A 10000-nucleotide genomic window follows, 5' to 3' on the forward strand; every position below is an offset into this window, starting at 1 on the left:
CGCAGTCGCAAAAACGTGGGGCAAATATATTACGCGGAAGAGTTATAACAGACCGAGCCCCACTGCATGGGGGGAGTCTTTGTCACTAATGTACACAGATGGAACATTTTGGACTGGAACCAGATTACCCGTACACACGGCGCTGATTAGTAATCAATGCAGAGCCATCAAATTACAGAATATATATACAACTGTCCGTATACATGCTGAAAGAGTGTGCCCACAATGGGAACCACACGTCAGCCAGACACTCTCATCACGCACCACTCTCTGCTTCTAACGGGCGCACATACAATATGTAAGCACCAGCATGGAACAACATCCAGTGCATCCTCTCCGCCACATTACACAATCCACACTATCACAACCAGACCAGGAGGTCCATGCGGAAAATAGAATATCCCCCCCTTTCGACATCCACCATTGCGCAGATAAGGCACCAATACCCACACATGTCCTATACAACGGTGCACCCAACATCACAATAGTACCTCCTGTCACAGCCCACAAACAATGACCTGAGTCAAAGACACAGGTCTGACACAAGCATAGAATTGGAGCGCCGCCTCTAATAAGCCAAAGGTGCATCCTGACGTGACAAATCTCATCATGTCACAAGCATTCACTTACTATAATCACTATCAACGAACGTGCCGCCCCCGCCCCCCCCCCTACACCTTTCCTTACAACAACGTGTAACCTAACCTAACCCATGTTGTGCCTTAACCTAACCCATGTTGTGCCTTAACCTAACCCATGTTGTGCCTTAACCTAACCCATGTTGTGCCTTAACCTAACCCATGTTGTGCCTTAACCTAACCCATGTTGTGCCTTAACCTAACCCATGTTGTGCCTTAACCTAACCCATGTTGTGCCTTAACCTAACCCATGTTGTGCCTTAACCTAACCCATGTTGTGCCTTAACCTAACCCATGTTGTGCCTTAACCTAACCCATGTTGTACCTTAACCTAACCCATGTTGTACCTTAACCTAACCCATGTTGTACCTTAACCTAACCCATGTTGTACCTTAACCTAACCCATGTTGTACCCTAACCTAACCCATGTTGTCCCCTAACCTAACCCATGTTGTCCCCTAACCTAACCCATGTTGTCCCCTAACCTAACCCATGTTGTCCCCTAACCTAACCCATGTTGTCCCCTAACCTAACCCATGTTGTCCCCTAACCTAACCCATGTTGTCCCCTAACCTAACCCATGTTGTCCCCTAACCTAACCCATGTTGTCCCCTAACCTAACCCATGTTGTCCCCTAACCTAACCCATGTTGTCCCCTAACCTAACCCATGTTGTGCCTTAACCTAACCCATGTTGTGCCTTAACCTAACCCATGTTGTCCCCTAACCTAACCCATGTTGTCCCCTAACCTAACCCATGTTGTCCCCTAACCTAACCCACGTTGTCCGCTAACGTAACCCACGTTGTCGCCTAAACCTGCTCTGTAATTGTTATACGACTCGTTCAATTAGTGTAGTGTTGCCCACCCGCAACCCTCGCAATATAGTTCGCTACTCGCACTGCCCGCTCCCCTGTGTATCGCTTCATGTTAAACACCTTGCAAGTCTTGCTGACTTTCCACATGCTCCTGCTGTACACTGTAATGTGGATGGCAGCAGGACGTACATGCCGCCCCCCCCCCACCCCTCCCCACGTCCCCACGTCCCCACCTTGCCCCCTGCCTTCGCAAGCTGGTTGGTGACAAGTTTGCATGTTCAATGCCCTTCGCATGCGACGTACGCAGGCTACGTTGTGGTGCGGCCTGTGTCAACTGTCCGCTGATGTCGTACGCGTGAACCACAATCTGTACTGCACATTCGTCCTTATGTACTGAATGATACATCGTGGCACATGTGTGACCGTACAACGACTGCGCCCAAAAACGGCGGACCATACAGTGCAAATATTGTGCACGCAGCTACGTGTCGTCTCCCTATGAGAGCTGGATTGCAGTGTGGTACGCCATAGAGACGTGTGGGAGGAACGGACGCCGTGGATGGCGATCAGCATGAGCTGTCTGTTGATGTATTCGGACCTAGTCGTCTCTCCTCACACACCGTGATGGCATGGTGCACCGCGTTCCATATCTGCGACATGCTACAGAGGCCGGTTGACAGTCGTTCGAGCAATGGACATCGCATACGTACGGGGGCCACCTTCCACGTATTGTCTAGGCGTGCACATTTTGTTGCGTGTATGTGGGCAGACGTAGTGTGGCGTGACACCTGACACAGGCATGCAATAATCGTTGAAGTTGCAAATGGCGATGGACGCCTGCGTTTTCTGGTGAAGTTACGCAAATGAAGAAATGGTAACCTGTTGTGGTGCGGTTGTTCTCGCTAGGGGTGAATCGGTGATGGCGACGATAGGTTGAGGTACTAACCGGTTGTTCCAGCGATACCCACCATGCCGACGAAACTGAACGGCATCTGGGTGTGAAGCGATACGCGGCGGTGGCTGGGTGGGACCGTCCCCGGCCGGTGAGGGGGCGCCTCCCGGCGTGCTGGCCGCGCGGTGCGTGGGCGCACGCGCTACAGCCGGCTGGTGGGGGCGGCCAGTGGCAGGCGCGCCGGCCGACGGACGCGGCAGGCGTCGCAGCTGCGCGCCGGCGCACCCTGCGCGCGGCGCCGTGCGGCCAAAGTAGGTCCTCGCGGGCCCGGTGCGAAGCGCGGTGGACATCTTCAGTGTGCTGGTCCGATTGAGGACTGTGTGCGTTGAGGATGCGCCGCCGCCCGGCGCTCGGCGCCGCGACGCCGTCTGCTGCTCGGTCGCCCCAGCGGTTCTCGCTGGTGGTTTGTATCGCAGCTGTGCGGATGTGTTGGCGCGTGCGCTGTGCTGGGAGAGTTCGCTTGGGCACCCAAGTGGGGCTTTTGTCCTTCTGTGGCGCTGGCGTTGGAGCTGCCGGTCACCGTAGGTGGCGCGTGTTGTCTCCCGCCGGCAATGCCACGACAGCACGCTCCCGGGCCTCTGTCGGCAGCGGCAAGCTCAGTTGGGAGCACGGGTGGTCGCACCGAAAGCGTCTACTCGCCTAACTCCGGGCGATTGCGCCTCTCTCGAACCCGACCAAGTACTTGGGACGGCGCTGCGCGCCGCCGGGACCTGAGAGGGTTTCGAGGTGTATTGTGCAGGGGAGCTCAGCCTCCTCCTGTTTGCAGAATGATTGAGCGGACGCTTGCGTGTTCGCGCGGGCCCCCGGGACACACTCCCGGGCGGCCGGCTGCTCAGCTCTAGTTGACGCAGCTCCCTGGTTGATCCTGCCAGTAGTCATATGCTTGTCTCAAAGATTAAGCCATGCATGTCTCAGTACAAGCCGCATTAAGGTGAAACCGCGAATGGCTCATTAAATCAGTTATGGTTCCTTAGATCGTACCCACGTTACTTGGATAACTGTGGTAATTCTAGAGCTAATACATGCAAACAGAGTCCCGACCAGAGATGGAAGGGACGCTTTTATTAGATCAAAACCAATCGGTCGGCTCGTCCGGTCCGTTTGCCTTGGTGACTCTGAATAACTTTGGGCTGATCGCACGGTCCTCGTACCGGCGACGCATCTTTCAAATGTCTGCCTTATCAACTGTCGATGGTAGGTTCTGCGCCTACCATGGTTGTAACGGGTAACGGGGAATCAGGGTTCGATTCCGGAGAGGGAGCCTGAGAAACGGCTACCACATCCAAGGAAGGCAGCAGGCGCGCAAATTACCCACTCCCGGCACGGGGAGGTAGTGACGAAAAATAACGATACGGGACTCATCCGAGGCCCCGTAATCGGAATGAGTACACTTTAAATCCTTTAACGAGTATCTATTGGAGGGCAAGTCTGGTGCCAGCAGCCGCGGTAATTCCAGCTCCAATAGCGTATATTAAAGTTGTTGCGGTTAAAAAGCTCGTAGTTGGATTTGTGTCCCACGCTGTTGGTTCACCGCCCGTCGGTGTTTAACTGGCATGTATCGTGGGACGTCCTGCCGGTGGGGCGAGCTGAAGGCGTGCGACCGCCCCGTGCGTGCTCGTGCGTCCCGAGGCGGACCCCGTTGAAATCCTACCAGGGTGCTCTTTATTGAGTGTCTCGGTGGGCCGGCACGTTTACTTTGAACAAATTAGAGTGCTTAAAGCAGGCAAGCCCGCCTGAATACTGTGTGCATGGAATAATGGAATAGGACCTCGGTTCTATTTTGTTGGTTTTCGGAACCCGAGGTAATGATTAATAGGGACAGGCGGGGGCATTCGTATTGCGACGTTAGAGGTGAAATTCTTGGATCGTCGCAAGACGAACAGAAGCGAAAGCATTTGCCAAGTATGTTTTCATTAATCAAGAACGAAAGTTAGAGGTTCGAAGGCGATCAGATACCGCCCTAGTTCTAACCATAAACGATGCCAGCCAGCGATCCGCCGCAGTTGCTCCGATGACTCGGCGGGCAGCCTCCGGGAAACCAAAGCTTTTGGGTTCCGGGGGAAGTATGGTTGCAAAGCTGAAACTTAAAGGAATTGACGGAAGGGCACCACCAGGAGTGGAGCCTGCGGCTTAATTTGACTCAACACGGGAAACCTCACCAGGCCCGGACACCGGAAGGATTGACAGATTGATAGCTCTTTCTTGATTCGGTGGGTGGTGGTGCATGGCCGTTCTTAGTTGGTGGAGCGATTTGTCTGGTTAATTCCGATAACGAACGAGACTCTAGCCTGCTAACTAGTCGCGTGACATCCTTCGTGCTGTCAGCGATTACTTTTCTTCTTAGAGGGACAGGCGGCTTCTAGCCGCACGAGATTGAGCAATAACAGGTCTGTGATGCCCTTAGATGTTCTGGGCCGCACGCGCGCTACACTGAAGGAATCAGCGTGTCTTCCTAGGCCGAAAGGTCGGGGTAACCCGCTGAACCTCCTTCGTGCTAGGGATTGGGGCTTGCAATTGTTCCCCATGAACGAGGAATTCCCAGTAAGCGCGAGTCATAAGCTCGCGTTGATTACGTCCCTGCCCTTTGTACACACCGCCCGTCGCTACTACCGATTGAATGATTTAGTGAGGTCTTCGGACTGGTACGCGGCATTGACTCTGTCGTTGCCGATGCTACCGGAAAGATGACCAAACTTGATCATTTAGAGGAAGTAAAAGTCGTAACAAGGTTTCCGTAGGTGAACCTGCGGAAGGATCATTACCGACTAGACTGCATGTCTTTCGATGTGCGTGTCGTGTCGCGCAACACGCTACCTGTACGGCTCGCAGTAGCCGTGCGCCGCGTGCGGAACCACGCGTGCCTCTCAAAACTAGCGGCAATGTTGTGTGGTACGAGCGCTGAAGCGCTGGAGCGGCTGGCGTGCGGCACCTGGCGCCTGGCGCCGGTTTTGAATGACTTTCGCCCGAGTGCCTGTCCGCTCCGGTGTGGAGCCGTACTACGCCCGTCGGCCGTGAGGCCGTTGGACGCAGAACGCTGGAACAGGGGCCGCCACACGCCTCACTCCTGCCTATGCGACCGTCTCGAAAGAGGCGGCGGAAACTGAGAAAAGATCACCCAGGACGGTGGATCACTCGGCTCGTGGGTCGATGAAGAACGCAGCAAATTGCGCGTCGACATGTGAACTGCAGGACACATGAACATCGACGTTTCGAACGCACATTGCGGTCCATGGATTCCGTTCCCGGGCCACGTCTGGCTGAGGGTCGGCTACGTATACTGAAGCGCGCGGCGTTTGCCCCGCTTCGCAGACCTGGGAGTGTCGCGGCCGCCTGTGGGGCCGGCCGCGTCTCCTCAAACGTGCGATGCGCGCCAGTCGCCTGGCGGTTCGCATACCGGTACTTTCTCGGTAGCATGCACAGCCGGCTGGCGGTGTGGCGTGCGACACCTCGTACAACGACCTCAGAGCAGGCGAGACTACCCGCTGAATTTAAGCATATTACTAAGCGGAGGAAAAGAAACTAACAAGGATTCCCCCAGTAGCGGCGAGCGAACAGGGAAGAGTCCAGCACTGAACCCCGCAGGCTGCCGCCTGTCGTGGCATGTGGTGTTTGGGAGGGTCCACTACCCCGACGCCTCGCGCCGAGCCCAAGTCCAACTTGAATGAGGCCACGGCCCGTAGAGGGTGCCAGGCCCGTAGCGGCCGGTGCGAGCGTCGGCGGGACCTCTCCTTCGAGTCGGGTTGCTTGAGAGTGCAGCTCCAAGTGGGTGGTAAACTCCATCTGAGACTAAATATGACCACGAGACCGATAGCGAACAAGTACCGTGAGGGAAAGTTGAAAAGAACTTTGAAGAGAGAGTTCAAAAGTACGTGAAACCGTTCTGGGGTAAACGTGAGAAGTCCGAAAGGTCGAACGGGTGAGATTCACGCCCATCCGGCCACTGGCCTCCGCCCTCGGCAGATGGGGCCGGCCGCCCGCGCGGAGCAATCCGCGGCGGGGTCGTGTCCGGTTGCCTTTCCACTCGCCGCGGGGTGGGGCCGTTCCGGTGTGCGGTGGGCCGCACTTCTCCCCTAGTAGGACGTCGCGACCCGCTGGGTGCCGGCCTACGGCCCGGGTGCGCAGCCTGTCCTTCCGCGGGCCTCGGTTCGCGTCTGTTGGGCAGAGCCCCGGTGTCCTGGCTGGCTGCCCGGCGGTATATCTGGAGGAGTCGATTCGCCCCTTTGGGCGCTCGGGCTCCCGGCAAGCGCGCGCGGTTCTTCCCGGATGACGGACCTACCTGGCCCGGCCCCGGACCCGCGCCGCTGTTGGCTCGGGATGCTCTCGGGCGGAATAATCGCTCCCGTCAGCGGCGCTTCAGCTTTGGACAATTTCACGACCCGTCTTGAAACACGGACCAAGGAGTCTAACATGTGCGCGAGTCATTGGGCTGTACGAAACCTAAAGGCGTAATGAAAGTGAAGGTCTCGCCTTGCGCGGGCCGAGGGAGGATGGGGCTTCCCCGCCCTTCACGGGGCGGCGGCCTCCGCACTCCCGGGGCGTCTCGTCCTCATTGCGAGGTGAGGCGCACCTAGAGCGTACACGTTGGGACCCGAAAGATGGTGAACTATGCCTGGCCAGGACGAAGTCAGGGGAAACCCTGATGGAGGTCCGTAGCGATTCTGACGTGCAAATCGATCGTCGGAGCTGGGTATAGGGGCGAAAGACTAATCGAACCATCTAGTAGCTGGTTCCCTCCGAAGTTTCCCTCAGGATAGCTGGTGCTCGTACGAGTCTCATCCGGTAAAGCGAATGATTAGAGGCCTTGGGGCCGAAACGACCTCAACCTATTCTCAAACTTTAAATGGGTGAGATCTCCGGCTTGCTTGATATGCTGAAGCCGCGAGCAAACGACTCGGATCGGAGTGCCAAGTGGGCCACTTTTGGTAAGCAGAACTGGCGCTGTGGGATGAACCAAACGCCGAGTTAAGGCGCCCGAATCGACGCTCATGGGAAACCATGAAAGGCGTTGGTTGCTTAAGACAGCAGGACGGTGGCCATGGAAGTCGGAATCCGCTAAGGAGTGTGTAACAACTCACCTGCCGAAGCAACTAGCCCTGAAAATGGATGGCGCTGAAGCGTCGTGCCTATACTCGGCCGTCAGTCTGGCAGTCATGGCCGGTCCTTGCGGCCGGCCGCGAAGCCCTGACGAGTAGGAGGGTCGCGGCGGTGGGCGCAGAAGGGTCTGGGCGTGAGCCTGCCTGGAGCCGCCGTCGGTGCAGATCTTGGTGGTAGTAGCAAATACTCCAGCGAGGCCCTGGAGGGCTGACGCGGAGAAGGGTTTCGTGTGAACAGCCGTTGCACACGAGTCAGTCGATCCTAAGCCCTAGGAGAAATCCGATGTTGATGGGGGCCGTCATAGCATGATGCGCTTTGTGCTGGCCCCCGTTGGGCGAAAGGGAATCCGGTTCCTATTCCGGAACCCGGCAGCGGAACCGATACAAGTCGGGCCCCTCTTTTAGAGATGCTCGTCGGGGTAACCCAAAAGGACCCGGAGACGCCGTCGGGAGATCGGGGAAGAGTTTTCTTTTCTGCATGAGCGTTCGAGTTCCCTGGAATCCTCTAGCAGGGAGATAGGGTTTGGAACGCGAAGAGCACCGCAGTTGCGGCGGTGTCCCGATCTTCCCCTCGGACCTTGAAAATCCGGGAGAGGGCCACGTGGAGGTGTCGCGCCGGTTCGTACCCATATCCGCAGCAGGTCTCCAAGGTGAAGAGCCTCTAGTCGATAGAATAATGTAGGTAAGGGAAGTCGGCAAATTGGATCCGTAACTTCGGGATAAGGATTGGCTCTGAGGATCGGGGCGTGTCGGGCTTGGTCGGGAAGTGGGTCAGCGCTAACGTGCCGGGCCTGGGCGAGGTGAGTGCCGTAGGGGTGCCGGTAAGTGCGGGCGTTTAGCGCGGGCGTGGTCTGCTCTCGCCGTTGGTCGGCCTCGTGCTGGCCGGCGGTGCAGGATGCGCGCGCCTGCGCGGCGTTCGCGCCCCGGTGCTTCAACCTGCGTGCAGGATCCGAGCTCGGTCCCGTGCCTTGGCCTCCCACGGATCTTCCTTGCTGCGAGGCCGCGTCCGCCTTAGCGTGCTCCTCCGGGGGCGCGCGGGTGCGCGGATTCTCTTCGGCCGCCATTCAACGATCAACTCAGAACTGGCACGGACTGGGGGAATCCGACTGTCTAATTAAAACAAAGCATTGCGATGGCCCTAGCGGGTGTTGACGCAATGTGATTTCTGCCCAGTGCTCTGAATGTCAACGTGAAGAAATTCAAGCAAGCGCGGGTAAACGGCGGGAGTAACTATCCCTTTTTTAGTTGGGGGCAGTAAGCAGAGAATAAGTGGTGGCCCTTCCGCTGAAGGTGCCACCCCAACTCCCCCAGCACCTAGCCGGCCAACCGGCCGTGCCGAAAATCTTGTAACTTTTGCAGCTATGTATACCTGTAGTGAGTGCCACCGCAGCTTTACAACCAAGAACGGTCTCGGGGTCCATCGCCGCCGCCAACATCTTGCGGCCGCCAACGCGGAGATCGTCACGGAGAGGCATCGCGCGAGGTGGACGGAGGAAGAAGTCCTGTCGCTCGCCAAGGCGGAGGCCGAACTGTTCCTTGAGAGGGACGCCCGGTTCTTCTTCGTCAATCAAGAACTCATCAGGATGTTCCCCGACCGAACGCTCGAGGCAATCAAGTGCCGACGGCGGCAAGCTGCCCACAAGCAGCTTGTCCGCCAATTCATGGAGGCGCTTGAGATCGGTCGGGGGGAAGAGCCGGCGTCCCGCCGGGGAGCAGCGAGCCCGCTGCCTGACGCGGGCGAGGCCGCTGCGCCGCCCGTCGACGCAGCCGAGGACTTCGCGGCCGACACCACCGGGCCGCCGCCGGAGGGGCCGACTGACGCCGCCATCTGGGAGCATCTGGCGGGGCTACCCGCTTCCGCCCAGCGTTTCTCTGCCCTGGATCGTGTCATAGGTCTGGGGCGGGGCACGCCGCCCGATGTCATCCTGGGCATGCTCCCGGATGCCCTTGCGTCGGTCGGGTCCAGAGGGGAGAGATCGATCACCAGGACACAGCGGCCGCGCCAACCATCGAAGCGGCCGCCTGCCGCGCCGCCGGCGCAGAAGCGCAAGCGGCGCCGCTGGGAGTACGCGAGAACGCAGGATGCCTTCCGACGGTCGCGTGCACGTTGCGTGCGCGGCCTCTTGGATGGCACCCTGCTCCAGCCGCCACCTGCCATCCCTGGTCTGCTGGACTTCTGGGCGGACCTCTTCACCAAGAAGCCCATCTCCACCGCGGGCTTCATTCGTGACCGCCTCCTCCCGCACTCAGAGCCTGTCGCTCTCGAGTGCATATGGGGGCCGGTCACACATGAGGAGGTCGCCGCCGCGTTGCCGCCCAGGGGATCAGCAGCCGGGCCGGACGGCCTTACCCCAGCGGAGTTGCGGCGCCTGCCGCACGAAGTCCTGGTGAAAGTGATGAATCTCTTCCTTCTGGCCCGCGCCCTTCCGGAACGCCTGCTTCGCGCGCGGACGTCCCTTCTCCCGAAAACGGCTGCACCAACATCCCCCGCTGACTTTCGC

The 10000-nt window shown here is 58.1% G+C and overlaps 2 non-coding genes and 1 pseudogene across 2 annotated transcripts; all 3 read left to right on the top strand.

Moving 5' to 3' along the window:
* Positions 1–3258: 3258 nt before the first annotated feature.
* On the top strand, positions 3259–5167 carry LOC124772843. The gene has a single exon (XR_007014301.1). It is a non-coding gene; the product is annotated as a small subunit ribosomal RNA (ribosomal RNA).
* Positions 5168–5518: 351 nt separating this feature from the next.
* On the top strand, positions 5519–5673 carry LOC124772671. The gene has a single exon (XR_007014138.1). It is a non-coding gene; the product is annotated as a 5.8S ribosomal RNA (ribosomal RNA).
* Positions 5674–5861: 188 nt separating this feature from the next.
* The window catches only part of LOC124772609, a 7679-nt pseudogene continuing 3540 nt past the window's right edge, over positions 5862–10000 (top strand).

Source organism: Schistocerca piceifrons, unplaced genomic scaffold, assembly GCF_021461385.2.
Source record: "Schistocerca piceifrons isolate TAMUIC-IGC-003096 unplaced genomic scaffold, iqSchPice1.1 HiC_scaffold_943, whole genome shotgun sequence".
Lineage (NCBI taxonomy): Eukaryota > Metazoa > Arthropoda > Insecta > Orthoptera > Acrididae > Schistocerca > Schistocerca piceifrons.